This window comes from Stenella coeruleoalba, assembly GCF_951394435.1.
Source record: "Stenella coeruleoalba genome assembly, chromosome: 17".
Lineage (NCBI taxonomy): Eukaryota > Metazoa > Chordata > Mammalia > Artiodactyla > Delphinidae > Stenella > Stenella coeruleoalba.
The window spans coordinates 27,817,579-27,842,642 of NC_137163.1; the positions used below are offsets into that span (position 1 = coordinate 27,817,579).

The 25,064-nt window shown below is 37.8% G+C and overlaps 1 protein-coding gene across 6 annotated transcripts in view; it reads right to left on the minus strand.

Annotated features, from left to right (window-relative positions):
- The window catches only part of EMC2 (ER membrane protein complex subunit 2), a 617,592-nt gene that overhangs the window by 143,539 nt on the left and 448,989 nt on the right, over positions 1 to 25,064 (minus strand). For all 6 annotated transcript variants that reach the window (XR_013824672.1, XR_013824673.1, XR_013824674.1 and 3 more), the window contains one exon: positions 4,069 to 4,130. The gene's annotated coding sequence lies outside the window, so the exon portion shown is untranslated. The remainder of the gene's footprint in view (positions 1 to 4,068; positions 4,131 to 25,064) is intronic.

The window sequence follows — 25,064 nt, forward strand, 5'->3', positions numbered from 1 at the left end:
GTAAAGCAATCTTTTCACAGTGTACCCTTGGGAGACAAAGACCTTAAGTATCATGCCTTGCAACCTGGAGATTTTGCCTATTGGAAAAGATACCTCCAGAAAGACTCTTTAACCTTGTTGGAAAGGTCCCTACCAAGTACTGCTAACCAACTCTAGTGCTTCCAAACTCCAGGGAATAGACTCTTGGATTCACATGATACACCTAAAGAAAACACCAGACACTGCCTGGACCTGTACATCATCTGGTGACCTGAAAGTAAAGATTTCCTGGAATTGAAGCAGAAGACATCTGATGAGATAGACCAGGATATCCAGACCAGGCCTATTGGAAGTTTATCACCAAACCTTTGATGATGACATAACGTTTCCAATCATCTCCAATACCTATGATCTTGATAACATATGGACTTTACATAAAACACCTGAGAGTTCTCTCTCCTACCTCTCCTAGTTATTTGAACGTGATCTCAATAGATTTCCAATCTGCACTCTTTTCCTCTGACAGGAGTCACTACATCCAGGAAAAGTATTTCCTGTCATTTAGGGACAAAAAGCCAATGAAACTGGAAAAACCTGACTCTTGATCAGTGATGCTTCAGAGAAAGGTCTTTTTCAAAAGGGAGAATTGTAAAGAATTAATAAATGGAAACCTCAATTAAATAGAGTTGAGATTCATATCTAATAATATTTTGATTGTTGACCAAAGTTTTGAGCTGAGCAAAGAAGGACTATAGGTAGGTGAGAGAGTTAGGTGCTTTTCTCCATTTATAAAATGGCTCTACTGCTTCATAGTATCAATAATTTACTTGGGTATGTCTTTGACATCTTTTTTGTTTGTTGGTTTTTGGAATAGGGGTCACTTCCTTCAGAAATCTGATCTGCTGATCTCCTCTGATGGGTATTTCTCTCATATTTTCCCATCATATCCCGTACTTCAATTGTAATAGCATTTATTACAATGTATTAGATTTACCTGTTTGTATTGTATCATCTTTTTATGGGTGCATTAGATTCCTAGGGCTGTCATAACAAAGTACTACGAACTAAGTGGCTTAAAACAACAGAAATGTATTATCTCATAATAAATAAACCTCCGGAGGCTAGAGGTTTAAAATCAAGGTGTCAGCTGGGTTCTCTGAAACATACATAGGGGAGAATCTTTCCTTGCCACTTCTAGCTTCTGCTGTTTGTCAGAAATCCTTTGTGTTCCTTCGCTTAGAGATGCAACACCCCAATCTTGTCTTCTGTTGTCACATGACCATCTTTTCCCTGTGTGTCTCTCTCCTTTTCTTATAAGGACACCAGTCATATTGCATTAAGTGCCCATCTTACTTCAGTATGATCTCATCTTCTTAACTAGTTACGTCTGCAATGACTCTATTTCCAAATAGGTTCACATTCTAAGGTATTGGGGGACTTCCTCTTTGTGAGTAAGGGCACAAGTCAACCCATAACAGAGGACAAGGGTTGTGTCTACTTCATCTTTTTTACATTTGGATCCTTAGCAAATTATTCCATTGCCAAGCATATAGAATATGTTCTATTAAAAAAACTGATGAATAAATGAATGTATGAATAGGGGAATGTGTTTATACTAAGAAATCACATTCCATTCTAGAATAAAAGAAATTCATGTAGAGAGGGCAGAAAGTGCTAAGGCCCTTCCAACTTCACAGTTCTGTGATTCTTTAGTCTCAACACTGGTTTGGTTTCAGCTGTAGAAAAGGCCTGTGAATAGAAATTGCCTACCAATTACATATCTGTAAATCCCAAATAGGCAAGATACATTCAAGTGCCATAAAGGATATCCTAGTGCATAGACTTGCATGTCTGTTATTTGGATCTTTAGGGCATTTCAAGGGTTTTTGCCTTGGTATCTGAAGTTGACGTGTTTTTCGGCTATTTAGGAGAGGGACAAAGAATCGATTTCAGTTGTAAGACTGACATCTTCTGGCTAGCACAGGAGAGTGCAGAAAGGTTGAAGCATCAGAAAGGGAAATAAATGGAGTCGTTCTGGATTTAACAGTTAAACATTGGAAAGGGAAAGAGAAAAAGAAATATATATGGAAATAATAGAAAGCTATTCACAGGTACACAGATGCATTTTTTAGAAAGAGTGAGCATACAGTCTAGTATATATTCTGTGTAGTTCACCAGAATTGATTTTGGTCTTGAAGAAGAAAGTGAGGGAAATATAAGACATAAATGAAAAGATCATTCAGGAGTTGAACATGAGGAAATGGATTGAACAAAAATGTTCCTGATGAAAGACTAATGCTCTGGAGTTCTTATAGAGAGGTTGGAAAACTATGAAAGAGTTTCTTGGATACTTTGTCAATTGGACTCTGTTTTGCTGTGGTCCAGGAGCAGAGCTATGGCTGGATATGAAATGTCTTGGTAGGAGTTTCCATTTGTACCTTCTGCTATTTATGACTGGCTCACTTGCCCCAATTTCAGGAATACCATTGAGATAATTATTCTTTCATTTATGAGAAATGTGCATCCTTTCTTACCTTCTAACTTGTTCCCCAGTTTGTTATTATCCATCTCTCTAAACTGTTTCATTTTTCCTTTCATAACGCTGCAGTGCAGGGTGCATTTCAGAGCACAGAAGTGTCCTGAGTACTCCTGATGCCTCTGTGCTAGCCACATCATTCCTTGTTTCTATCAATTCCGAAAGGAGGACAGGAGGAAAAAGAGAAAGCAAGTGAAATTCATCAATTGAGCTATTGAGAGTTGCTCACATGTTGGGAGTGAGAGAGTGGAGGGGTTACAAAGTGGTAAGCATGATGGACTGGGTTTCTATCCTTGGAGAAGTGGAAATGGATTCAAGCAAAAAAATTAAAAGAATTAATAATTAATTGTCTAATCATTATCATGGTAAGTGCTTCTAAGGATATACAAGGTACTAGAAAATTATATATAACAGGGAGTCCTGATCTAACTTAAATGAAAGGAAATGTTTTCTAGACACAGAACTTTTCTTTCTTTCTTTCTTTCTTTCTTTTTGCGGGCCTCTCACTGTTGTGGCTTCTCCCGTTGCGGAGCACAGGCTCCGGACGCGCAGGCCCAGTGGCCATAGCTCACGGGCCCAGCCGCTCCGCGGCATGTGGGATCCCCCCGGAGGGGGCGTCCCCTGCATCGGCAGGCGGACTCTCAACCACTGCGCTACCAGGGAAGCCCTAGACACAGAACATTTAAGCTGATATAAAATGAATAAATGTACTTTAGCTAAAGGAAAGGATCATAAGGAGGCATTACAGAGACAAAATCATGTATTAAGGCACTTAGGCAAGAATAGCAAATAAGAGGAATCCTCATATATAGCTCTGTCTGTGTGACAGGCACAAATTGATATTTTCATATATATTATTTGATCCTCATAATAACAAAAATGTCAAGTGGGTACCATTCTTACTTCCATTTTACAGATGAGTAACTGAGGCACAGATATATTAAGTAACTTGTCTAAGATCACAGAGCTAGTAAGTGGCCAACTGAGAACCGAAACATAGGCAGTCCAGCTCCAGAATCTGGAAGCATAAAGAATGCAGGAAGTTCAGAGTGGCTGGACCTTGGAGAAGGAGGCAAAGGGGAACCTGAAGCTGGAAAGGCAGGAAGGGACTAGAGCCTGTTGGGCCTTATGACCATTTAAAAGAATTTGGTTTTTATTCTAATAGTGATTCGATGCTGTTGACAGATACTAAGCAGAGATGTAGCAAGGTGAATTTTGCTTTTTATAAAAGTCTGTTTGGTTGCAGTATGGACAGAGACCTTGATTGGCCCCCTCTGAGATTAGTAGGAGGAAAATATCTTTTCTAAATTGCCTCCGTGTTTGCTATACTCTGTAAAAACAGCATGGTTGTTTAACAGTCAACACTATAGCATAAGAGAACAAAGCAATCTGTTCTTATACATTCCTGACAAGGGAAAAGTTATATGGTGTTATTTGTTGTTGGGCTGTGCCCCGTAGGCCTACGAGGCCTGTACTTGCCCAGTTTCAAGACCGAAGAAAGAGCCCAGAGTGAGCGACAGAGACATCAATGGTTTAATGGTTGGAAAACTTACACGTCTGAAGCAAGGTCCTGGCGAAGGTCCTGGCGATGCAGGACATGGTGGCAGTCTTCGATCTGGGGAAAAGCGAGACTACCAGTTATAGGGGAATTGACATCAGGTGGGCTCATTAGTTACCAGGGAAACCAGCAGAGGGGCACACCCCTCCCGGCCCCTTTGATGAGAACAATCACCAGCTGGGGCCTGGGCAAGTACTAGGCAGGTCAGTCATGTGTGAAGGGCTTAGGTGAAGCAGGCACTGGTTGGGCAAGGGATTACAGAGAGCGAGAGAACAGCCATGTTGAGTGGCCTGACCATACATTTGTGCAAAAGATATTGCATATTAGATGTAGAAGGAATAGAAAAGAATATGTCATCTGCATGCCCATGGCCTTGGAACACAATACTGACACATATAATGCAATAACACATGGTAGGGTCACACGACACAACACACATAAGAAAAAATTTATTTGTGATTGTGGATAGTTTCCTGATAATTCATTTTTGTGTATGTAAGGCAAATAATCTGAGACACAATTTGCAAGGAAAGATGGATGTGCTGATATCCAAGGACACTTAATGAACTTGACAGTTCTGAGCCTCATTTCCTCAATCCCTGAAGTTGATTGCATGTTGCAGGTGACGTTACCCCCATATACAAACCTTTCAAAAAAATTTAGTGGGATCTCTGTAACAGCTCTCGAACTATCACCTAGTTGAAGGTTTGGTCAGGCACAGTTATCCTAGCAGAAACATGAACTTCTTAAAAGCAGGTACCATGTCATATAACTCTTCTTTTCACGATCCTATCTAATTTAATACTTTGCTCTTGTACGTGAAAAAAATCAGTGTTGAATGAATGAATGATGAATTAACAAATGAATAAAGAATGTTGCCAGATGATTGAAGCTGCACTTCTATTTTCTTTAGGTATGCTTCCTGACTTCTATGGGTATTCAGCAAACATAGCCTGAGCCCTGTTAGTTCACAGTGAATATAAACTCCTGCTATACTTACAATCCATTTCACAGAGGCCTAGAGGAGGTAAAAATACAAAACCCACTTTCTACAGAAGGAGGTCTGAATGCTTTAGTACAAAAAGGATGTGCAGGAATCAAGTTTGCTGGGTATAGCAAATCAGTAGGTAATTCCTAACAGGCATTTCCGAAAATTTGATTTCATTTGTGAGACATTTTATTAAGGTTAAATTTAATGGGCAGGAACCCACTGTGTATAGCTGGAAGACCAATGAGAACCAAGAGGATTACAGACCTGGCATCTTATAAGTAGCTCTAACCTAATCAAATATCTTTAAAAAGATATATTTAGCAGCCTTAGGTTTCTTTTTGAAAATATTGGTGTAGAAAAATTTCTATTTTATAATTATTGTAATAGAATAAAGCATCTGTTTATTCGTCAGTGTGTTAAAAAACAACCTGGTGTTTGGGTCATTAAAATAACCTTTTTATGCATTGTAGCTGAGTTTGTTTCTTATTTTTTTCTTTTTCTTCCTCACAATTTGAAGTTTTTCATTTTTTTATCATAGTTGTACTGATTCTTCAACTTAAATTTTCTTGTGGCATCTAGCATGAAGTCTCATAAACAAGGTCATACACCACTAATAAAAAACGAGAAATATTATTTGCTTATTACCCAGAAGGCCTTGGTCTGTGATTCTACGTGCAATTTGTTTAATAAGTTTAATAAGTAACCCAATAGTAGAAAAGTTCAGGAGGGGGTCCAGTGAACAGAGGAAGAACTAGTTGCCTCCATGACCTCACTCCATGTGGACACATTTCTGGCCCTCCCTGTGCAGATTATGCAGTGATCTGGAACAACCCAAACCCTCAGAATAGGAATTCTCCACTTCCTGGGTCCTCTGGGAACATGGAGCTACGCCTGCCACCAACCACCTGCTCCCATGTTAAGTACAATAAAATGGAAAAGAAGTGTGATGTTAAGGGAAGAGAGAGCTGCAGTTACAGTTTTTACAAATGTCAAATGTTTTTGTTCGGTGCTTTGCAGTGTGTGATGGTTAATTTTATGTGTCAAAGTGACAGACCTAAGGGAAACCCAGATAGCTGGTAAAACATTATTTCTGGGTTTGTTTGTGAGGGTGATTCCAGAAGAGATTAGCATTTGAATTGGTAAACTGAGTAAAGAAGATACTGCTGTTTCTAAAGTTATAATTAATTACTGTGTGCCAGAACCTATACAGTGTGCTACATACATGGTCTTTAAATTACACGTTAACCCTAAAAAATAGGCATCACAATTCCTTTTTATTAGATGAAATTGAGGCTCAGTGAAATTAACTTAGTCACCAACACAATGTTTTCGTTTGATTCTAAAGTTTATGATTTTCTCGCTACAAAGGGAGATCTATGGAATTCTGGGATGTTTCTCTTCCCCCACTAAAACTATCTGCTCATCTAGGATGGGGAATTAGCATAAGGCTTTTTGCTTATGATTGTATTCCCAGTGCCTACAACACTGTCTAGGTGATTAATTTTTATTTTTCTCACCATTTGAATGATGATGGGGACAAGATGATGAACATTCCTCAGTAGAAAAGAAAAGTATCTCTAGATAGATTGAAAATAATAATAAAATCTCTGTGCTGGATAATTTGAGATTGCCTCTCTAGATCTGCTCTCCACTTGACCCTTTGGAGGTTGGCCTGGGAGGACTGCGTCAAGGAGGCTCCCTTGCCATCTGGTTTTGGGTTGGTTTCAGCCAGTGGGAGGCATTGGCAGAAGATCAACAGGCTAGTGGAAAGAGAAATCAGAGTCATTACTCCACTGCTCCCTCCTTTGAGGGCATCTTCATTTGGTTGCGTCTTTCCAACTTGGGTCACAACTCCTATAAGGGACTCCACTACACATGTCCTGAATTTCAGTAACTGCTTTTCCCCCTGTCTCTTCAGCCCTGGGGGTGGCAATAGCTCCCCAATGTTGTCATACCTTGTTTGTTTGGTTTTTTTTTAACCCCACTCGCATATTTATAAATAGTTATTTTATTAAACTCTCTTCAGTTTCCTATTGGAGCATGGCATCTGTTCTATTCCAGGAACCTGAATTATTTATTAATGTTCATTCATCCACTTAAATATTTATTGAACTCCAGTTATATATGTGTTATATGTGTTTTTGGGAGAGGAGTGGCTCTCAGGAAGCTGATTTATCCTTTCTAGTTATAGATAATATTTTTTCCCCTTCTCCAACATGTCACCATCCAGGTAAACAAATATGGGTGGTTAAAAAGTTTTTTCTTTTACTTTTTTTGGTTTGTTTTGTTTTCTGCTTGGCTAGGGATAGCTTTTTTTACATGCTATGTAACACTGGATGGAAGATAAGCCCCTTCCCCTAAAAGCCATTTTTTTTTCATACTCTTGGAAAACTGGTATCTATTTTATAGTACATAATTCGGACTAGTCACATTTCAAGTGTTCAGAATCCATTTTGACTAGTGACTGCTGAATGGATCATGTAGCTCTGCAGCCTTCATGGAGTGCTCTCTGTCATCTGTTTTGTTCAAGACTCTGCCCTTATTGTCTTTATCTGTTTATGTACTCCCTGCCTCAGAGATCTAATTTATTCCAGAGTAATTAGCTATATTGATGATTGCAAATATTATATCTCTATCTAGAATGTTTATGGGCACCATAAAGTCAATGTAACTCAAAGTAGTCTTCCACTGTACCCAAGAAAGTGGCTTCTGCCATCTACAGATTTAACCTAATCCTTATCAAATTACCCATGACATTTTCACAGAACTAGAACAAATAATACTAAAATGTATATTGAACCACAAAAGACCCAGAATTGCCAAGGCAATTCTGAGGAAAAAGAACAAAGCTAGAGGTATAACCCTCCCAGACTTCAGACAATTACTACAAAGCTACAGTATTCAAAACAGCATGGTATTGGCACAAAAATAGACATACGGATCAATGGAACAGAATAGAGAGCCCAGAAATAAGTCCATACACCTATGCTCAATTAATTTTGTACAAAGGAAGCAAGGATATATAATGGAGAAAAGACAGTTTCTTTAATAAGTGGTGCTGAGAAAACTGGACAGCTACATGTAAAAGAATGAAATTAAAACATTCTCTAACACTATGTACAAAAATAAACTCAAAATGGATTAAAGACCTAAATGTAAGACCAGATGTTATAAGACTCCTAGAGGAAAACACAGGCAGAACACTCTCTGACACAAACTGCAGCAACATTTTTTGGATCTGTCTCCTAGAGTAATGGAAATAAAAGCAAAAATAGACAAATGGGACCTAATTAAACTTAAAAGTTTTGCACAGCAAAGGAAACCATAAACAAAATGAAAAGACAACCTATGGAATGGGAGAAGATATTTGTAAATGATGTGACTGACAAGGGATTAATTTCCAAGATATACAAACAGCTTATATAGCTCAGTATTAAAAAACAAACAACCCAATCAAAAAATGGGCAGAAGACCTAAATACACATTTCTTCAAAAAAGAGATATAGGTGGCCAACAGGCACATGAAAAGATGCTCAACACTACTAATTATTAGAGAAATGCAAATCAAAACTATAATGAGGTATCATCTCCCTCTGGTCAGAATGGCCATCATCAAAATGTCTACAAATAACAAATGCTGGAGAGGGTGTGGAGAAAAAGGAACCCTACATTGTTGGTGGGGATGTAAATTGGTGCAGCCACTAAGAAGAACAGAAAGTATGTTCCTTAAAAAACTAAAAATAGAGTTACCATATGATCCAGCAATCCCACTCCTGGGCATATAACTGAAAATGATGAGAACTCTAATTCGAAAAGGTACATGTACTCCAGTGTTCATAGGAGCACTATTTACAATAGTCAAGACATGGAAGCAACCTAAATATCCATCAACAGATGAATGGATAAAGAAGGTGTGGAATATATCTACTGTGGAATATTACTCAACCATAAAAAAGAATGAAGTAATGCCATTTGCAGCAACATGGATGGACTTGGAGATTATCATACTAAGTGAAGTAAGTCAGACAAAGACAAATATCATATGATATCACTTATATGTGGAATCAAATAAGTTCACTTGTAACAGTTTTTTAGATTATTACAAAACAGAAATAGATTCACAGACGTAGAAAACAAACTTATGGCTACCAAAAGGGAAAGGGGGAGGCATTAAAAAAATGAAATAAAGCAAGTGGCTTCCTCTTCACTTTATCATTTCGAGTACTGACATAGTATCAACCATTCAGTCACCAAGGCTTAAAAGTTTAGATTCTCCCTTTCTATCTCTTACCTCTTCATAGTCAACCAATGGTTTCTCTATCCTACGGCTATGCTCCTAGAATAAAATCCTCCTTGTACAGTTGACCCTTGAACAACCTGTGTTTGAACTGCACAAGTCCAGTTATAAGGGGGTATTTTTCAATAGTAAATATTACAGTACTACAAGACCCCATCAGTGGTTGGTTTAATCTGAGGATGCAGAGGAACTGCAGATAAGAGGGCCAACTGTAAACTATACTCGGATTAACCTTGTAGTTGTTCAAGGGTCAATGGTATTGCTATTTTGGGCCCTTTAAGGATGGTGCTATTTAATTTTTTAAGGTACAGTCCTGATCTTGTTACACATTCTTCAGAAATATTCTAAGGCTCCATATTTCCTACCAAAGGAGACTAGAGATGTTTTAGTTTGGAATTCAAGGTACTTTACAATATCATCTCTATATCCCTATTCTTACCTCGTAGTAATTTTGTGTGTGACCTGTGTTCCAGGAAAACAAAAACATGTTCCCTGAACATTCTTTGCAGTTTTTCTCCCTTTATGTCTTTTTACTATTTAATTCTCTACCTAGAATACTTTCCTCCTTTGCCACATGGCTCAATCCTGCCCATGCTCCTAGGCCCAGTACAAGACACTCTTGTATCAACCATCACTATACTCTTTGTCTATTCTCTTAGAAGAAAAAAGTGAATGTGTTCTCTCCCTCCTTGTAACATACAGTTGACTTTGTTTTACCTCTCTTATAGCACTAGCTGACTTTTGCCTTGTAGTGTGTTTATTGTATTATTTGTTCCCTTCTCCTACTTTGTAAGTTTCTTTGGGGGTTATGTTACACATGGGAAGCCATGGAAATAGATAAGATAACCCTCATTCAGACTGAGGGTTTTGGAGCGCAAAGAGGTCCAAGTAGGCACCTTAAGATATAACATTTGAGGATTAGGTGAAGAATTCTTAGTTGTGGAAAAAATAACTGTCTTCCTTCTGCTAGCATCTTCAGATCTAGGCAAACTTGGCATTCCCCTGGTGTGCCCATTAGTGTAATTAAATCAGACTTTTAGTTTTTGTCTAAATAGATGCTAGGACAAGAATTTCTAATATACTTTTACCTTGCTATGGCAGATACATACCGCTAGACAATATGTTTTAATTAGTTTTATCATTTATGTTCATTTTCTCCCACTTCAATGAAATACATAGAGGTTTAAAAGGACATTTACCCAAGTTTTGAAGTAGGTGATCTCAGTGATATAAAGGGAACTTTTCTTTTCTCTTTATATGTTTCTGTATTTTCAGCTTCATTTTAATTTATTTTTACAATAAGCCTTTATATATTTCTAATCATAAATATCAAGTTAAAAATAAAGAACATATCATGAAACTTTTTGGTTGAGCTGCCTCTTATTTTCTTTCCAAAACTTTGCTTTTATGCCAAGTTGCATACCTCTTAAGATCAAGGTAAAAAACAAAAGATAAAAATGGACTTCAGCCAAAGGAGGCTGTCAGAAAGCACTATAGTTGCTCTGATTAAAACCAAACTGAACCAAACTTTCTTGCAAACTGAGGTTTAAAAAGTAACTAAAAAGTGATAGCATATGACACAGCAATCCCACTACTGGGCATATACCCAGAGAAAACCATAATTCAAAAAGATACATGCACCCAAATATTCATTGAAGGACTATTTACAATAGCCAAGACATGGAAGCAACCTACATGTCCATCACCAGAGGAATGGATAAAGAAGATGTAGTACATATATACAGTGGGATATTACTCAGCCATAAAAAAGGAACGAAATTAGGTCATTTGTAGAGATGTGGATGGACCTAGAGACTGTCATACAGAGTGAAGTAAGTCAGAAAGAGAACAAATATCGCATATTAACATATATATGTGGAATCTAGAAAAATGGTATAGATGATCTTATTTGCAGAAATAGAGACACAGACGTTGAGAACAAATGTATGGATATCAAGGGGGAAAGGAGGGGGGTGGGATGAATTGGGAGACTGGGATTGACATATATACACTATTGATACTATGTAGAAAATAGATAACTAATGAGAACCTACTGTGTAGCACAGGGAACTCTACTTAATGCTCTATAATGACCTAAGAGGGAAGGAAATCCAGAAAAGATGGGATATATGTATATATATATATAGCTGATTCACTTTGCTGTACAGTAGAAACTAAAACAACATTGTAAAGCAACTATACTCCAATAAAAATTAATTTTTAAAAAAGTAATAGCTTACAATTTGTATTGAGGGCAGTTGATAGGGTTCTGGAGGAGTCCACTCATATAGTAAAGAGAACTAGAAGTTTGCAGAGTGAGTTTACAGACTATGGGGATGCTTTTAGAGGGTTCTGTGGGGTGTCAAATGGGAATTTTTCATAAAGAAGGTCTAGATTTCTACCCTTTACTCCTAATAAGCATAAGAATAACCTGTTTAATAATAACAAAGGATGCCTCCTCCTTAAAAATCACTAGAGACCAAACTTGTATGTCTCTGTTTATAAGTTTATCTCTTATTTACACTGTTTATCTTTGTTATAAAACACAATTTTGAGAACCTAAAATTAGAATATCAGTTGATTTTATATTACATTCAAAAATAATCACTATCGGGACTCCCCTCGTGGTACTGTGGTTAAATACACTGTGCCTCCACTGCAGGGGGCACAGGTTCAATCCCTGGTCGGGGAACTAAGATCCCACAAGCCGCGCCATGCAGCCAAAAAAACAGAAACAAAACGCCAAAAGAATCACTGTTGAACTTTCCTCATCTTATGCCAAGTGCTTGAGGATCATCTTCACTCTCTGTGTGGCAGGTGAGGAAGGAGGGGGATTACAAAAAGTCAAGTGGATAAAACTCCTGAACAGGAGGAGGAAGCAGAAGGTATGAGAAGATCTGCACCTAAGATGCGGTCATTGAGGAAATTACTGATGTTTCCTACCTCTGATGGAAGCAAGAATTTCAACCACTCCCACACCCTATGGATAAAGTGCTAGGACACAGGTCTAATGACCTGTCACATAAGCAGCCACACTGTGTAATGAGGACTCACTGGGAGAGGCAGCTGGTCAGAGCAATCAGCACTGCAGCAGAAAGACCTTTGACTTTGAAGTTAGAAACTTGGGTTAATTCAGCTCTTCTACTTACGAGCTGGATGACACTGGGAAAATGGTTGAACTCCTGTTAAATGGTATTCTTATTCTTCAAATGAGGGAAAATACCTTTGTTTCTCAGAGAAGTAAATGGGACAGAGTACATATAGAACATGACCACTGTGGATCCATAATTAGTTTCACTTGAGCCAGATGAGGCTAATCCAAGTTTGTTCATCTCTGTTTCTCCAGTACCTGCCATTTAGAATGTACCCAGGGCTACTACATCAATGAATGAATAAAGCAAGGGAAATCCTCGAGTCTTCATGAAGAAAGAGGGACCTGAAGATGTCTTCTCACAAGGCACCTTCTGGGGGGGGGTGGTCATAGCAGAGGGGGGAAGTTGAAGATAACAATATAATGATAAGTAAGGTAATAAGGGGAAAAAAGAGGAAAGTGTGGAAAGTGGAAGGAGATGGAAAAAGGTCAGAAAGGGGAAAGATGGAATACTCAATTTTTCTAAGCTGGGAAGATTGTGTTGGAGGATGTGTGTGTGTGTTTGTGTGTGTGCACACATGCATCTTGGTTATGTGCACAAGAGAAGTATCAGTACACTGCTACCTACTGAGGAGTCGTCTTCCTTTCTTTTTACATTTGTCCCTAAGGTGGGCATGGTTAGCTTGGAGCACATAAATAAGCCAGGGTTATCCCCTAGAATTGTACAACAAGACAAACCAAGTAGAATTAGAGTGGTCTTCTGGAGTTCTTCTTTCTAAAAAAATCGTGTTTTGTTTTGTTTTTTAACTTTTGGTAATGACAGTTATTTTATTCTCTTTATTATGTCATGTTTTCAAATCAATTTTTAATGGGTCTCTTACTCAAAATATGAAGTATATTTTTAAACTGATAAAGTGAGTTTGGCTCTATTCCTGGCAAATATTTCTGGTTATAAACGGAGGTATTTGGTAGGGGCAGACTTTGAAACTACTGGTAAATTAGAAACTGATATCAAAGGAAGAATGCAATTTATTTTGGAGCCAAAAAGCTAATGAAACACTTTTGCAAATCAGTTGTTAAATAAATGCTTCCTTTAAAAATAAAAATCTAGAAAGACAACATTTGGTCTGTGCACAACATGTGTAATCTTTTCAAATGTTTTCAGGATGTCTTCGTGCAATCTAGTTTTTAAGCCTTCTTAGAAGGAAAAATGTGTTTAGCTGAAAAGATAAGTATTTTTTAAGCTACTGTGTTTAGTGTATAATTTAACTTAAATGGAAAATGTTTAAATGCATTTAATTATATCTTTTAACAAATGTACAACTGCAATATAATTATCCTTCCTATTTGTAAAGATTAAAGAAAATGAAATTCAATATTAAATACTTTAAGAAGTATGGTTATAGTGGGAGGTCATTATGTTAAATTCTCATAATAAGCAAATCTTAAAATTCTGTACATCTACCAAATACAGAATGCAATTAAATTTACAATATCTGTGTGTGTAGTTGATGGAAATTTATTTTTAGCTGGAGAAGTGAAATAGGCAAATAGAGTAGAGCCCCAGAACTCCCACTTTACTTGAATAAATCCTCCTGAAAGGTGTTATCCAAGCAAGAAGAAATATCAAAAACAAAAAGAAACAAAAAACAAACAGAAGCAAATTGGAAGAAGTTAAATCAGTAGGAATAGGTAAATGGGGAAAAACAAAAATCTCACATGTATTGAATGCCAACTGGGAGCTGATACTGTGATGGGTGCTTTGCATATGCTGTTATATTTAACCTTCAGAACAATCCATTGAAGTAAGTATCAATATATACATTTACAGACAAGATCATATAGCTGCTATGTAATGTTCCTGGGATTCAAACTTTGGAATATCTCACTCCAAAGCCTGTACTGGAACTGTTAGATAGACTTAAGAGATGCATGAGGTGATTAAAATTATATGAAGAATATTTTGAGGAGGTACAAAAATTTTCCAAGTCAATAGAGCAAGAGACATGTTCTGCTATTAAATAATTTCTTATAGCCCTATAAAAACTCTAGTTACATGTATGATTATATTTGTGTGTATTAATTAACATATCCATACATGCTATGTTCAATGTTTACAGAACACATACTGTGTTTGACACTATATTAGTAGCAAGTAAGGAATACCCCAAAGAACCCTCAGGGAACATAAGTTCTAGTAGGGGAAACAAACAACATAATAGCAGATTTTGATAATTAGTAGGTAAAACCATACGAAACTGCCATAACGGTTGAATATCAGAATTTCATGTGGCCCAAACTAAAAATCTAAATATTAAAGTATGTTTTGGGAGTGTGTCTACAGACACTCAGGATATATATTTCTATTATTTGTACATTCTTATACATGCTTCCTTTAGTATCAGGTGTGCACTGAGTATCCATAGAGAGCAGTCAGTCTGTGGAGGATTTTTATTTATCACAATAAATCCAATCAACTTCGTGGAATTATCCAACCTTAGGTTTAGCTCTCTGCTAAACTCTCAGGAGACGTTTGGCAACGTTTGGAGACATTTTTGGTTGTAACAACTAGGGGAGTAGTGCTACTGGCGTTAAGTACATCCCTGAGTAGAGACCAGGAACGCTGCTAAACATTCTAAAATGTCCAAGATAGCCACTGCCCACCCCCATGCCCCACATACGCACAAGAGTTATCCACTCAAAAATGTCAGTAGAAATTCCTGAGAAATCCTGCACTGAACACAGGAAGAACAGGGCAAAGGTAACTGGGAGAACACTGTACAGTTATATTTCCCAAATCTTAAAGAGTAGCGTTCCCAAAACACCCATTGTGGATGTCTCTGTTGAGATACTCAAAGCTTATGGTGAAAAATATGGAGAAGAGTAAAAGTTGCAATGAACCTTAAAAAAAAAAGCCTTAAGTTGACTAGACTAGAACAATAAACATGACACACCAAACAAATGTATTATCAATCACTTCTCACGAATCACAAATTAGTAATAATGGATACTGTAGAAGTAATTTCTGTTCATCCTTCTTTGCTTACTGGAAAACTTGCAGGATATCCCATCCCTGAAATTTCCAGCAGTTGATTATAAACTTATTCTTCTTTCTATAAGTAATACCTACAATGAAGTATTTTATCTTCTGTATCTGGTCTTGTTTTTATTGTTGTTGTTTGGAGGGCCTTGGATATGCAATGGATTAACCACATTTATTGCAAACTGTTATTGATTTGTGCCAGCTCTTATTTATATTTTACTTTCAATATTTGTCTCCATCTCCCATCCTGACTTTTCTTCCCCCTAGTTAGGTCAGCTTTAATACATGTGTATCAAAGAATAATATGCAGTATTCTCGTGTGTTTTAATTTATAGAAATTGAATTGTATTATACTTCTCATTCTGCTTCTTCCTCTTTAGACTCGGAGGTATGTCTTAGACATCTAGCCTTAGTGATATATGTACAATTCATGCATTTTTTTGACTGCTGACTGCGTTTTTGACATTTTATCTACCCATTGCCCAATTCATGGCCACATTTCTAATGTGGACCAATGCAGAGATGCAGATTCTTGCCCATATCTCTTTCTGTGTCTGTGTAAAAGATCTTTGGAGCACACTGCCAAGAATGTAATAGCTGTTTTGTTTAATGCTGCCAAATAGCTATCCAAAATAGCTGCATTACTTACACTTTCAGCAGTGCAAGAAGGTTCTTATTTTTTGACATTTCTTTAATTGTTTGCTTTCCCACAATCTAAATAGCCACTTTACACCTTTTTTTTCTCTCCTCAAAACTCCAGCTTCCTGCCCTTAGGTAGGAAGGGAGGGAGTAAAGCTGAAAAACCCTAGCGATGAGTTGAGACCGAGCACTGGAGCTAGAGTGGCTGGGGTGGAGGGGAAAGATAGACAGTGACAGATGAAGAGGTCAGAGGGGTACTGGCTGCCACACCTGTGGGGCCCTGTGGGTCACTGTGGTAGACGCTTTGGGGCCTGTTCATAGCCCCCATGCACTGCTATGGGTCCTCAGCACCCAGGAGCCACATTTGGTGGGAGGTCACCCCCTTGCACACTGCCAAGGTACAATGTATTGATCGATATGAGTATTTTAAAAGCTGATCTCCTTGCCTCAAGAGGGACTAGCTCTGTGATCCATTTGTGCACCAGAGCCCTATTGCTGTGGATCAGGCCAAGGCAGACTTTGCCCAAGATTACATTGTTTCTCTGCTCTTTCCCTTCCTCTATCCTGCTTCACTCTCTCCCAGGTTGCACCTGGAATTACCCCTTCATTACACCACTTTTACAGGAATCGTCCTCTCAGGCTCTGCTTTTAGAGAGCCCAAACTAAGTCAGTCATTGTAGGGACTTTGGCTTTTAGTCTGTAAGTGAAATGGGAGCCATGACAGGGTTTGGGAAGTGACTTCATCCGGCTTATATTTGAATCACTCTTCTACACTCGTGTTGAGGTGAGACTATGAGAGAGAAAAGGTGGAAAAGCAGAGAATAGGAGGCTATGACAGCAATCCACGTAAGAGATGATGGTGACTTGGTAGCAATAAATGTGGTGAGAGGCAACTGGTTTCTGGGGATAATCTGAAGCAATATCATACAGAATATCCTGATGGATCATATAAAATACCGACATTAACTGTAAAGTATAATAGTGCACTCAGAGGGCTGGTTCATTAAGTGGTCTGTTTCCTGAAAATCAGTCTTTGAATTCCATTCCCCATAGCAACTGTACTTAATTAGTCATCTGTTTGATTCTGATTCATTTTTTCTTCACTATAAAGTTATGGCAACTTTAAAAAGAGTTATATTGGGATCAATTTCCTTTTATTGAGAACAGCTGCAAAATATTTGTAAATTTTAAAAACCTGTACTAAATAATATAAAGACCTAATTACAGCTCACTGTGAGGAAACATTAGGCCAAACATCTTGCCAAAGAATCTATCTAAACCGCTGATGTTTTCTGTGCTTGTTTGGAAATAGATCTGCACCTCAGTGGGTATTTTACCTTCCATGTTCTTTATCCCCCAGATATTTCTCCAGAGATATTGTCTACTTTTGTCCAGATCCCTTGGCTTCTACTATAGATCTAGTTTGACATGAAGAAGCTTGAGTCTGATAACCTCCAGTTATAAACTATTGGGAGAATTGTGAGAGTTTAGATTCTATCAAAGAGAACATTAGTAACTTGAGTGTTTAATTTCCTGCATTGCATACAGAAGAAAGTTAGGCACAAATCCTGCCTGCATCTATAGACAGATAGTTTCTGTTATTCTATCAAGGCCCGAGGTAGACAACAAATCCCTTCTTTTTTTTAACATCTTTATTGGAGTATAATTGCTTTACAATGGTGTGTTAGTTTCTGCTGTATAACAAAGTGAATCAGCTATACATATACATATACCCCCATATCTCCTCCCTCTTGTGTCTCCCTCCCACCCTCCCTATCCCACCCCTCTAGGTGGTCACAAAGCACCAAGCTGATCTCCCTGTGCTATGTGGCTGCTTCCCACTAGTTATCTATTTTACATTTGGTAGTATATATATGTCCATGCCACTCTCTCACTTCGTCCCAGCTTCCCCTTCCCCTTCCCTGTGTCCTCAAGTCCATTCTCTATGTCTGCGTCTTTATTCCTGTCCTGCCCTAGGTTCTTCAGAACCTTTTTTTTTTTTTTAGATTCCATATATATGTGTTAGCATACGGTATTTGTTTTTCTCTTTCTGACTTACTTCACTCTGTATGACAGACTCTCTAGGTCCATCCACCTCATTACAACTAACTCAATTTCATTTCTTTTTATGGCTGAGTAATATTCCATTGTATATATGTGCCACATCTTCTTTATCCATTCATCTGTCGATGGACACTTAGGTTGCTTCCATGTCCTGGCTATTGTAAACAGTGCTGCAGTGAACATTTTGGTACATGACTCTTTTTGAATTATGGTTTTCTCAGGGTATATGCCCAGTAGTGGGATTGCTGGGTCGTATGGTAGTTCTATTTTTAGTTTTTTAAGGAACCTCCATACTGTTCTCCATCGTGGCTGTCTCCCTCCCTTACTCTTCATTCAACTCTTCACTACCCCACTGAATGCAAGAAATCAAGATTTAGGATGAATTTTTATGCTTCTAAAAGTACAACCACTTAATATCAGATCCCCATCTGTCTTGTAAAGGGCGTAAAGAAACAGGAAGTTAACTCAAAGAATATCACATAAGGGAAAGGAATGTATATTTTTCTTGATCACATGTTCTCAGGTAAGTTGAGAGGATGAAACCTTTGTAACTGAACTTGCAGAAGCCTGCATTTTCTTAGGATACTACCCCTTCCATTTTGCAACCTGTCTCACCAAAAAATTCAAACTAACTTCTAAGAAAGTATCTCATATCATTACATCTAAATTTTGTTATTTTCACAGGGTTAATGCAATTTAATTTCAGTAACTGAATTGCCATAGCTGTTAATAAAATATGTTTACTATTAAAATAATAAATTTTATTGTATATCCTTAGAATTCTACTGAGATCTCTGAAGGAATTATTAATCAGATATAAAAATTCAATGAATGCTGTGGTTTCAGATTAAGCCCATATCTGGTTTATTAAGTGTGTAAATAATAGTCACCACTTCATGACTCACAAGTGGGCACTTAATATATTTTTCTAATTGGTGATACATGTTTTGAGGAAATTTAGATTACCCTAGTAACAGTTATTCTCTGTTCCCAGCTTAACCACTTCTTGAGAAAAGTCTTACAATTCTATCTCTTCTTTAAGCCTAGTTTCTTCTCTTATTAATTTCAAACTGCTCAATATGTGATTTGGTGTCTACCTTGGGGCTAGACAGAATAATAGAATCTGTCTCTCTGTAGACACAAGCGGCATTTATGGCTAACGTCTTTCTCTACACAATACAGGAAGTTAAACTCTGAGGTTACCAATGTTCTCTTTTATAGAGTCTAAACCTACACAATACCTCCAATAGTTTATAATCCTGATGCTATCAGACTCCTCCCTCCTTTATTATGTCTCCTTATTTCTTTATTTATCTCAAATATGCCTACAAGAGTGCTAGCGTCTGATTACGTTGTCTCTCTCCCACACTTCTTCTGTGATTCTTGGCTTAACAAGTTGCCCTGAGTAATAAATTCCCCTTAGCTGCTGTTTTTCTAATGAAAGGTAGGGATATGTTACAAAACTTTCCTTGAACAATGTAGCAGAGGAGAAAGTTCGCTGAGAGAATTATACAAGTCAGACTAGAATAAGTTCTATACTTTGAACGTAAACAAAGAACTTGTGAGGTTTCAGAGGTGAGAACAATTAATTTTGATCAAGGGAATTAAGAAGGCTATGCAGAAAGCATTTCAACTGTACAAAGAAAACTAGCATTTTAACATGCAGGAAAGTGAAGAAGGGCATTATAGGCAGAAAACATCATAAGCAAAAATTGGGAAGAGCCATTATTCTTCGTAACTGGAGGCAGAGGCAGAAGGTGAAACTACAAAGCTGTTGGGCCCAGGCTGTTAAAGGCCTTAAATGACAGGCTGAGGGGTCTGGATGGTAGTTTGGAAAATTCTTAGCAACTATCTCTTCATATTGTATTAGTTTAGGAAATTACAGCTGCACAAAGTTTTACCTAACTTCATTTTAATACAAAGATCTGAATCTTTGCTTGGATTAAAGTATCCTCTGTCTCCCACATTTTGATTTTTGTGAAAACTGATGTTTTCAAAGACAGATTTTACTTACTTTAAAGATTCAATGTTTATCAAAAAAGAAAGTTAATTAAAAGGTAATTTAAATTTTTCTAATTAAAATAATCGAGTACAGAAATACCCAGAAATATAATTTTTATTTTATTAGGTCATGTATATATTAAAACTCTTTGAAACAAAGCATTTAATAAAAATATTTCTCAAGTAGGTAGCATTTTTTTTTTTTTTTTTTAACATCTTTATTGGGGTATAATTACTTTACAATGGTGTGTTAGTTTCTGCTTTATAACAAAGTGAATCAGTTATACATATACATATGTTCCCATATCTCTTCCCTCTTGCGTCTCCCTCCCTCCCACCCTCCCTATCCCACCCCTCCAGGCTGTCACAGAGCACCGAGCCAATATCCCTGTGCCATGCGGCTGCTTCCCACTAGCTATCTACCTTACTACGTTTGTTAGTGTGTATATGTCCATGACTCTCTCTCGCCCCGTCACAGCTTACCCTTCCCCCTCCCCATAACCTCAAAGGTAGGTAGCATTTTAAATTTATAACAGTGAACCTTCCATGGCAGTAGCAAATACATACATGAATAAACACATATGGTTAGTTCATAAAAATGAAGAGTCAAAAGAACATTTTACATAAAAGCATGAAAAATGTGAGAAGATAAGTATAGTTTGGGACACGGTTTATGATTTTTGGGGAATGGCAAGTTGGGAGCAGTACTAATATTAATAGTTAATATTATTTGAGTACTTACAACATGTCAAAAATTGTACTAAGGGTTTTATATGCATTATTCTTCAAAAATAAAACAAAATATTTTTAAGTAAATATTAGCATTATACCCATTTTTCAAGATGAGGAAATTGGGATAACAAGAAGTTAATTAACTGGTCTGAAGTAGAAGAGCCTGGATTCTAATTCAGTTGGTCCATTTCCAGAGCTCATATAGATCTCTATTCATTACTACCTCGCTTGGCTAAGGTAGGACACAGAAGCTAGAGATACATACACAGGACACTTAGAAGTCATTTTCCAAACAGAATTGGAATAAGGAAAATTTAAATCAGTCTTTGGACTGAGATGCCCTCAAGAAAGCTGGAACCAACTGTTGTCAGAAAGCTTCACGAGATGATTATATTCACCAGAATCCAGCATCTAGTTGTCAGATATGCAAGTTGAAATTTTAGATCTGATGGTGTTGCCACTGTTAATTTAGCTTAGGGAAGTTGACTCACTCATAAGAGACTAAATTATCAAATTCAGGATGCCAATTGACTCATCTGAAATGAGAAAGTTAACTGAAGGTGGGATAAACATCCGTACCAGGCAAGGAGTGTTCAGAAAAGGTCCTTATAATAAAATAAGAACAAGGGAAGTTAGCCGAAATATGTGAATGCTGGAAGGCACTAGGATCTTCTGTTACATTTCAATAGTGATAGACCTGCCAGGTGGATCTGACTGAGCACCTTGATCTATGAATGGGCAAGGCCACTTTCTGCATCTTTCACCCATTTGCATGCTTGCTATGCTGTCTGATTTGAATCCTTTTGGTTGAATCCTTCTGGTTTGAATCCTTCCTTCTTTAGACTTCAGTCAAAACTTGCTAACATGACTATTTTTACCCTAGTAGATGTGTTTATTTATGGTTAAGTCTGAAAGGGCAAACTTATTTGTTTCTCCAAGTTGTTTGTCTCTTCCTACCTCCCCTTCACCTGTACAACTCACTGACTATCATCTGTTTCTTTTTAGTCACAGTTCAGGAGACAGTATACAAAACATGTTACCTCTACTTTAAGACTAACACCTCCATCTGTCCCTTTGTTTCCCATCCCTTCTTTTACTTCCAGGACCCTGATCATTTTCCGTTGCCTGTCCTCTCTTCTGCAGTTTCACCCTCAGCTTCACCAACTCATAAACATGATCAACTTTTTATCATAAAGAAGCCCTCAATTCCACGTTCCCTTTATTTATTTTTATTTATTTATTTTTATTTTTTTTCGCGGTACGCTGGCCTCTCACTGTTGTGGCCTCTCCCGTTGCGGAGCACAGGCTCCAGACGCGCAGGCTCAGCGGCCATGGCTCACGGGCCCAGCCGCTCCGCGGCATGTGGGATCCTCCCGGACCCGGGCACGAAGCCATATCCGCTGCATCGGCAGGCGGACTCTCAACCACTGCGCCACCAGGGAAGCCCCCACGTTCCCTTTAAAAAAGAGCAGGGAGCTCTCCTTCAATCCCATGCTTCCTTTAAATATTTCCACACCTCCTCTAATCCACAGCCAATCTCCTTGACAGATGTGCATTTACTATTTCCACTTTCTTACTTCTGTGACTTGCCAATTCACAGAAATCTGACTTTGGCTCCCACTGCTTCAATAAATATACTTTGGCACACATCCCCTATAGCATTCCACTTGTCAAATTCAGTGACCTTTTTTTACATTACATCTTACTTGACCTCATCAACATTTGGCATTCTTGAACACTTCCTTTGTGAAGCTCTCATCTCTGTTGCCCCATGACACCATTTCTCCTAGTTTTCTTTCTACGTTTCTTCCTAGTTTATTTTATTATTTTTTTATTACCTAATCTGCTTATTTTATTCAAATTTCACCACTTGTCCCGAGTGTCCTTTATAAAGTAGAAGAAAATTTAGGCTCATGCATTGTATTCCGTTGTCATATCCCTTTAGTCTTCTTTAAGCTGGAATAGTTCCTGAGCCGTCTCTTGTGCTTCATGACATTGCTGCCATTGCTACTTTTAGAGTACAGTCCTTTTTTTTTCTTTTTTTAAAGAAAGTCCCTCAATTTGGATTTGTCTGTTTCCTCATGATCAGACTCAGGTTATGAAATTTTGGCAGAAGTGCCATGGAAGTGCTACAGGGCTCTTAATGCAGCATATTAGGGGGCACATGGTGTGTGTTTGTCCCATTCTATGATGTTCACTTTGCACATTTGGTGAAGATGCTGCCTGTCTGTCATTTTTCTCCGAACAGTGCTGGTTCTTTTCCTCTGGATTACAAGGAGTCTTTTCTTTAGGCTCATTCAGAAGAGCACTACATGACACCGTGTTATCTTCCTAGTTTATTTTGTTTGTTCTTTTTCCTTTATCTCGCCCTTAAATGTATGTGTTCCTCAAGGCTTCATCATTGGCCCTTTGCGATCCACTATCTACACATTCTATCTCCATGATTATTCCCATTTCTGCGGCTTCAACTACCAATCATATCTCTCAAGCAGATTCTCTTTTAGGTTCCAAATGCATATATTCAACTGCACGGTGGACATATTCATCAAAGGACATCTCAATATTCCCCTTTCTCTTCTTGCTCACAATATCATTTGTCCAAACAAACTAGAAACCTGTGAATCATTGTGAACTTTTCTTCTATCTCCCCACTCCTCATTAAATTAGTGACAACAGCCAATCCTTTTAATTCTATTGCTATACTTTGGTAGGCTTGACTTTCTATTAGTCATAGGCAGCGAGGGAAATCCTGTTAAGTTTTCATTTTCATCTTATGACACCTTCTCTTAATGTTGTTGCAAAATCTCACATAAGAGATTTTTAATATTTAATAGTATAGTTTGTCCATAGACTTTCTCTATTGACAGTAAATATCTTCCCTATCTTCTTTTGCTGGGAATGGGTATACCTCCTCTTCGGTACTCTAAAGAAAATGCTGGGTAGAGCCAGGCAGAACTCACTATAGTCATTTCTTACTAACAAACAAACACATTAATATAAGAACTTCAGTATGGTTGCCAGATGAAATACAGTACACCAGCTAAATTTGACTTTCAGATAAACAACAAAAATATTTTATTGTAAGAATATTCCATGCAGTATTAGGACACATTTATACTAAAAAAAATTCATTGTTTATCTGAAATTCAAATTTAACTGGGAATTAACTAAATCTGACAACTCTAAGCTCCTTGACTTCCAAATCTATACCCTCTGGGATGCAGGATAAAGTAAAGTCTGGAGGCCTAAAGCCACTAGGTGGTCATTATTGTCACAACCAAAGAAATACTGGCAGCGTCTCCAATCTCTACCATCTTGGGACTTATATCACTTACCCTGGGGCCTGTGAGACCCCCAGCTATTCATTATGACCATACAACATTTCCCATTTCCACTGCAGGAATGTGTCCAGATCAGGATCGTGATCTGTTTTTCCTGCCAAAGAATTGCCACCTTGTGGAATTAAACCCTACCTCTCAATATCTCAAGTTTCATTAGGTATTCCTCCCCCGCAACGCACACACTTTTTTTTTTTTTTTTTTCGGCCACTGGGTACTGCTTCCTCTTTTCCTTAGTTCTGATTGTATTTACAAACAAGAGTTTGGGTTGTTCCCTTGAACCATGCAACTCCTCAAGAAATTTACCCAAATGTTTCTTTTCCCACAAGTCTCTTTATACAGCACACTGACGTTACTCTCCTATGCACGCTAATCCGTCCTAATGAGCTGTTACATCAGTCATTATATAAATTCCAGTCACTGAAAATCCTCCCGTATTCATATTCTAGGACATTAGGTAGACCTTCATGGAAGCACCAGTTTGATTGGCGTTGAGTTCACACATAGAATTCTTCCTGAAAGGCTACCTGAGTTCTTTCATGGGTCTTAAAATAGTCTTTGACCCCCACCCTCACAATGTTTTCTTCTCTTCCAGAAAGAACCCACATTTCTAAAGAAAAAAGTAGGCATATTTATGGAGCCAAGATTAAAAACAATTCTGTGGTCATACTCCATTAAGATTTTTGAACTTTTTCATTGACATAGTGGTGCCTAAGTCTAGTTCTTCAACTGGATAATTTAGTCCCCAAATCTTTCTCTCAAAAAGTATAATTCCAATTTAACAAGTATCCACAT